Here is a 7378-nt window from a genome sequence, read left to right as displayed (position 1 = left end):
ACTGCAACAAGGTCTGACAAGGCATCAAATGATGAACTACACCACCACAGCTGAACCTATTGATTTTGACGACGTTTTTGTTTCAATTCACCACTTCATAACCGGGAGGCGTGTTTGCATACTCAAGCACGTGCCATCAATGAGACTTTGAAGTAGCGCTTTCAGTCGACCTTCAGGCCCTTTTAAACAGGTGACAGACGCTGCCAGTAGACGTTTCCGTCCGTTTGTATTTCTTTGCTAAAAACAGTACATTCTAGTAAGGGGATTTGAAAATTCAATCTGAAGACTCCAGTGGCGAAAGAAACGTGCCCCTCTCTGCAAAATACATGGAGGCCCCACCGAAATGCCCCCCACCCCCGGACCTACTCACGAGCTCTCTCAGGCCCTCCCGTGCTTAGTTCAGGAAGGGCCCCCTGGAGTTCGTTAGCCTACCCCCACCCCCTCCATCATGGGGTCATTGTTAGGCAACTGGATTACTCAAAACCGAACTACTTTGTTCCTTCACGAACCAGGTCAAAATACAGCTAAAGATTGTTGTTTCCAATTTTTTGACGTTAGAGAAAGGAGACCGGCGAATACATGCCAACATTTTAAATGGGTAAAGAGGGAGCTTTAAAAAAAGTTATCGGGGAAATGTATTTCCACCATTAGATTCTAATTGGAGACGAGTCAATTTCAGGTGGGAGAGACAAAATAAATCAATTTTTGGCTTAAAAAATGGAGTGTCCCTCCTGAATCCATGTAGAAGTTTCACAAGAAGTGTAAATGTAATCGTGAATCGGCTGAAATCAAACACTCGCGAAATACAGAGTGAAACGGTGAAGTTTGAGCCAAATGACTTCTGGCAATATGTTTAGAACGGCTGCAAATGACCCTGAACCGAACAAAAACAAACAAACACCTTGAACATATGCACACTGACAGCACCACAGCTGATATACGTGAAACAGCTCGTCAAGCACTGAAATAACGACGGCGCGGTGGCCAAGTGGTAAGGCGTCGGTCTCGTAAACCGAAGATCACGGGTTCGAACCCCGTCCGCGCCTCGAAAGGTTATGTTTTAGAGGGTCACTTTGTGCCTGCCGCCTAATCTCTGCCCTCGAATCAGAACGATGGCAGCTCAAAAGGTTTCTACAATTCGGACAAATACAATTGACCACCGTGAACAAAACAAGAACAGCCTGAAAGCGTGTGTTCACCCGGAAGCTGCGTACTCTAGAAAGCCAGTCATAAACCGTGTTTAGTGGACAATGTTATTCACCTGGACTTAAAGGCGAACTATAACTGAGCATGTTTTTGTGAATATGCCCAGGCGTTAAAAAAGGGCAAATTGATTTGGAATATTTGGGTTGTATAGCAATGAACAAAAACAGTAGCAGATTGACAAAGAGTTTGCGCCAGGGCAAAGCAATGCTTAATTTGAGCCATGATTTCCGGTGATCGGCACTAGCACTTAATTGTCAATACCAGAACTTATGACAGTCAGCCACATGGTGGCGCTGTTTGTCTTATATTGTGACAAGCACAAAAACAGCTGTTTAATAATTCAATGTGCCTCAAAATAGTTAATTCCTGCCTTCCAAGTGCATTGAGGACCTGGAATAGTCTGAATTGTCACACTAAGAGACGTGTGTTGGTAATTATATTGACAATACAGGCAGGAGCAATGGGCTGATGCAAGCTGCAGTGGCCTCCTGACCAGGACCCCAGCACTTATTTTTTCATAAATTAAGCACTATAAAGCCACTCAAAGTGTCACAAATAGGGAAAACACTTGTAAAAGTATTTACTTTCCAGTGTACCAGGTAATTTGTGCTGGAAAGTTGCCCTTTTGTTAGTGCAAATAGCAATTTGTGTCACTGCGTAAACGGGGTGGTACTTGGAAGTAACTTTGTCTTACCTGCAACAGCCATAGTTTTGGACGTAATGCCCCATCTCGTAAGAAAGACATAGAGTACTTTGATCAAAAAATAACACCTCCTTGAAGCAGGCTTTAACAAGAAGAAATGTTTTAATTTGATCAATATTCCATCGGTGGTATGTGTTCTATAACATGCAGAACAATTTCAGTGTGTGGAATGTTTAAGGATTTGTTTAGGATTTTTGTGCTGAAACTGCATCCTTCCTGAAAGCAACCATGCTACATGCCACACACCCAACTGTGCATCACAGTGCAAAGGTTGTGTGCGGCGCTAGGTAACTGGTTTGTGACGCAGCACAGCGGTAGGGAGCAGCAGCTGAGCATTTTTGGTCTTGCCCACCAGACAGTGCAAGCTGTCTGCTTGACAAAATACCTATTATCAATTTACAGTTTGTTTAAGGCCCACCCTTGATTGATTTTTTGTCACCTATCTGCATGCTATTAATTCCTAACCTTGTGTGGGCTTTCCTACCTCTACTTTTCTTTGTCCCTCCCATGAAGTATAGCCTAGGTGTCTCTCCACTGTTTACTTTTCAAGCACTACTTTTTCATTTTTGGTTAAGCATTCCATGAGACAACATTTGTTTTTCTGCTGTCTCCATTGTGTACTTTCCCCCAACTCTAATGTCTTGCCAGTGTTTTCCTGCTACACTCCCCTCTGTCCTGCTCTTGCGTGCATCGCCCGCATTTATTTCTCACCTTGTGCTTCCCCCTCATTCCATGTTCCTCTCTCTTGTCAGTGTGCTATTCTTCCACCTGTGCTTAATGTTGCCTCTCACACCTGTCTCGTGTTCTTCACCCCAGACCACTGTGTTGCTTTGCCACCTTCCATGTAGTTTCACTCCACCCACAACCACAGTGCTGCTTCCACTACCCTCCATTTTGCTTTCCCCACCCCTGCTCTCAGTGATTCTTTCCCACAAACGTTTGAAAATAAGTTTGCATTTTATTTATTCTCCAATCTATCTCCTTTTTTTTTGTTAAATATTTTTTATTAAGATTAATAATAGTAAAACAGTACAACCGTCAAAAAGAATATAACAGTTAGATGTATTACAGAGCTGAGTAACTATTTAGTCAAGCAATAGCGTATAAGTTAAGTGTTAAGAGACAAATCTTATAGTGGAGTATAGTATAATAGGTGGATTAAATTACCATTGGAAGAAAGACGGGGCATATTACCAAGGGCCATTATCGCCGCTTTAGCGGGACTTTTTCCCGCTAAAGCGGTGACAATTTTATCGCCCTATTACCAAGCTGTCGCTAACACCAGTTAGATAAACCTTGCTAATAGCAAGGTATCTCAGCGATAAAAACAGGTGAAGGGCGGCAATAGAAATATTCCCGCAAAGCCAACTGAGCGATAATTATCGCTAGTTGTTGGTAATATGCCCCGACATGACCAACATAAGGGAGAGGCAGAGGAATCAATTTTGTCGATAACAGAGGGAGTGATAACAGAACTATTATACACAAAAATATAGATTGAGTAATATTGGCGGCTTTGTAAGTACTGAAAATTCTACTCCATAGCTTATCCCACTTGTGAATAGAGAGCGATATTGAAAGATCCTTCTCCCATAATTATTCAATAGATGATTTAAATCTCATAGTAATAGGGGAGGATAAAAACTAATACATGAGGGAGGCTTTGGGGTGCAATCTAAAGTAGTATCATATAATGGTGTCAAAGGAGTGAACTGAATGGAATCAGGAGGAAAGTTAATATTTAATAAAAAGGATTGGAGCACACTTGATAATTGGTTGTATTGTTGTAAACATGAATCAGGTAGGTCATAACGTTTTTGTAACTGAAGAAAAGGTACAATGGTATTTTGGGAAACCAAATGATGTACATAGAATACCCTTTTCTTTCCAGTGCTTTAAATAAAATGATTTATGTTGTAACTTAATACATTTATTATACTAAATAGAAGATGCAAGAAAAGATTGATAGAAATCAGAACCATGGGTAAATATTGTATGCAGCAAATGTTGGGAATATTTTAAATTGAATTTTTAGATAAGAATGTAGAGTTAGACATGGAGACAACATCATAAAATGAAAAAAAGTGTGAGCATGTTATATATTTTTTCCAATATGGCGCAGGGTAAGAGGGCCTGTAGATTGAAAAACAAAAATGATAATCAAGAATCAAGGAGAAAAAAGTTAGACTATATAAGGAGTGCACCAAGAAGACGGAGAGGCAGCATGGCTAAATGTCTGTTTCCAGCTGCGTTGAACAATATCCCCACCACCCAACCACCACTTAGCTTCAAATTTGAGCCAGACAGCACTGAGCACACACACCCCCAGAAACATAGCATTTTCTCAATCAAGTAAAATCAATTTACCACTATCACTCACCACCACTACACAGAGTTGTGTAGGTCTGTTGTTTACCTTTCAGCCAAACCAAAGTCATCACCAAATCAGTTAGTTTCAGTGTATTTGAAAACTTCCATCTTCTTCTGGTGGCAGTTCTCGAAGTAGTTATGCCCACGCCCTGAGTCATTCCGTCATCTCTGATCCTCTTGAGTCTGACTCCGAGTATGGTGTCCAACTCCAAACAAACTGTGTCCCAAGTCCTGACTCAAATGGAACAGATCAGCCTGTAGTACAATGTTGTTGTTACACAACAAGAAGAGAGATTGAGTAATTTTTTGTGTACACTAGATTTGTGTTTGCGTTATCTAAGGGACTGTCGGGTCTGAATCTTTGAGGAATATAAAGCAGAAAACAATAAAAAAAAAAGGCAGTGTGGAGTGTGGAGTGGACTCAGTGAAGGTCTCTTACTATCTCTCAAAGGGAAAGGAAAAAAATTACCTTCAGGGGAAAATTGATCAGCCATCGGTAGGCTACCAATATTGTAAATCATCACAAACACATTTTAAGCGTAATAGTTACTGATAAACAAACACCCAGTGTCACACTGCCTGCCACCACATAAATTAACTCTCAACACACATCACAAGTTCACAACAAACAACAGTCACTCAGTATGCAATGCATGCCATTTACCTGTTCTTCCAATGAGCTCACTGTGATTGATTCGTGGTACACTGCAGAATGCTGATCTATTTGTTCACAGAGCAGAGAAGGGCAAGTGTACATTGGAATTATAATGTCACATGTGGGGTCGTCCCTCGAGGATAGGAAAAGATAGCTAGTCACAGCCCAGGGTTGGAGACAGGCACACATTTGCTTGTATTCTCCATCCAATGCCCTTGACGGAAATGGGTGTGGGGGAAGTCAGGACTTCTTCACTTCACACAGTTGCAACTCCAACACGGCAATAAAATGTATCTAAGAGTTAGACAGTGGAAATGAATTAGTCAACTAGACACAAACAAATAAAAGTAATTAATAATGTTCCCTAATAGCTACATCTTTTTTTGGTATCAAAGAAAGAAGATCAGGAATAGACTAGAAACTGCAAGAGAAAGTTCTATGGTTGTTGGCCCAGGCCTAGTAGTCAGGGAAGGAGAACTTGTCCTCAAATTCTGGTGGTTCACCCAGAAGTAGGGCATCTAACACACTACTTCCATGACCTCAGCCTCCTTCATCTTTCTCCTGTGGTACTTCAGGTATGGAGTAATCACTGGTATAAAGTGCTGATTCACTTTTATCATGGTTAATCTATCCAAGTTTTGGGTCAAGAGACTGGTCCTTCTCACTGTGACAATGGCACCAGTAGCACTAAAAACAACAGAGATACTGGCTACCGGGAAAGCCAGATAGTTTATTACCAGACTGCTGAGCACTGGCCATTGGCGCCTCTTCCCATTCCAAGACACCAATGGGTTTTGATCAAGGTAGGTCTCTTTTGCGTCATCCAGATAGGCCTGGACAATTCGCTCAATGTTCATTGCTGGTGCTCCACCTTGCACAACCTCTTTTGCCTTCGCCTCTGCATTGGACTTTAGCCATGCCAGTAAAAAAATCTCAGTTGCCGATTTTGGGGCTGATGCTGCTAGTCTTGTTGGTGGTGTTCTTGTTGTTGGTTTTGGCTGCTGTGAGCCAACAACACTGTCCTCAGGCTCTGAACTTGAAGGCTGCCCTGCAGTACTTGTGCAATGGAGGAGCAGGTCCCTAATTCCCTGCTGTTCTTTTTCTAGCTCACTGCCTTGCTCAGCGATCCATATTTTGTGTTTTTTAACATCCCTGTCTGATAAAGGAATGAAAGTTGACAGTAATCGTTTGTACCATGGATCAATAATTATGGCACAGATGTAATGTTTGGAGGACACAATGGCTCTTTGTACATTTGTATTTATTGACAAGTGAAAGATTAAGCTCTCCACCAAGTCACACATCTTTTTTTCCTTCAACACACGTGTGTGCATTGCAGACACCTCCTTTAGCTGTTCCTGTAGCATGTGCAACAACTGGATAGCTTGGCCCATGGTACTGTCCTCTTTGCTGACTTCCCGTGCAAACACTTCAGAAGGGAGCAGCATCTCTGTCAGGCATTTGACTAGGCCTCATTGGTCCATCTCAATGATCATGCCTTTCACAGTTGCACTCCCTGTTTGCATGACATATTCATTGATAGGTATGTACTGCTCAAACAGGTATTCACGCATGTAATAAGTCAAGTTCCAACCCGTTGGTACCTCCTGTATGAGTGCTTAACTGGCGTTCTATTATCACGCTGAATAACCCTCAGCTGTTTCCGGGCTTTAAATGAATGGCTGAAATGAGTGCAGATTCTTCTGCAGGTGGACAGTAAGTTGCTTACGTGGTCTTCTTTTTTGAGAAAGCCCTATAGAATGATGTTGATGCAGTGTGCCAAACATAGGACCCTGAAATAGCCACCATCGGCCATAGGCTTAACTATATTATATTATATATATATATATATATGCAATTGTCTGTGGCAACAAATCCAATCTAAAGCCCTCTTGGTTGAAGCCATTCAAAGACCTTGTTGTTAAAGTCTTCGGAAATGTTTGCAGCTGTATGAGATTTCTCCTTGGCGAACATGGCTTCTGTTGCATGTTTCCGAGCAGCATTAAACATTTCTGCATTGTCAACACCTGCAGATATAATTTCTCTAGCCCCCACAAAAGAGATCCAGTGTGCAGTGATGCACATGGCATCAGTGGCTTTTCAACTGGTTCATGTGCCTGTTGTCAGGTAGATACTGTGAACAGCCCTCTACTGCGCAGCTTGTCCAAGCACTTCCACGACATCATGATGTAGCGCTGGAACAGCAACTTTGGTGAAATAGGACCGTCTGGGAACCTTCCATTTTAGGCAGATGGCTGCAAAAAATTGAAGCAAACCCACCCTTCCACAAAAATAAGGGAGTAGGTCCAGAGCTAACATTTTAGCCAGCTTCAAGTTGTACAAAAGTGCAGCTGGGTGGTTGCGTTTATAATGCTCCTCCGGACTAAACATGGCAGAATAGCAGCCTGAATGTTTTTCTTTCCTTATGCCACTGATGCAGGTGA

General features: G+C 42.0%; 1 non-coding gene across 1 annotated transcript; it reads left to right on the top strand.

Moving 5' to 3' along the window:
• The first annotated feature begins 974 nt into the window (after positions 1 to 974).
• Positions 975 to 1046, top strand: TRNAT-CGU (transfer RNA threonine (anticodon CGU)). The gene has a single exon. It is a non-coding gene; the product is annotated as a tRNA-Thr (tRNA).
• Positions 1047 to 7378: the final 6332 nt, after the last annotated feature.

Source organism: Lissotriton vulgaris, chromosome 10, assembly GCF_964263255.1.
Source record: "Lissotriton vulgaris chromosome 10, aLisVul1.2, whole genome shotgun sequence".
In the NCBI taxonomy this organism is placed as follows: Eukaryota; Metazoa; Chordata; class Amphibia; order Caudata; family Salamandridae; genus Lissotriton; species Lissotriton vulgaris.
This window is presented reverse-complemented; position numbering and strand designations above follow the sequence as displayed.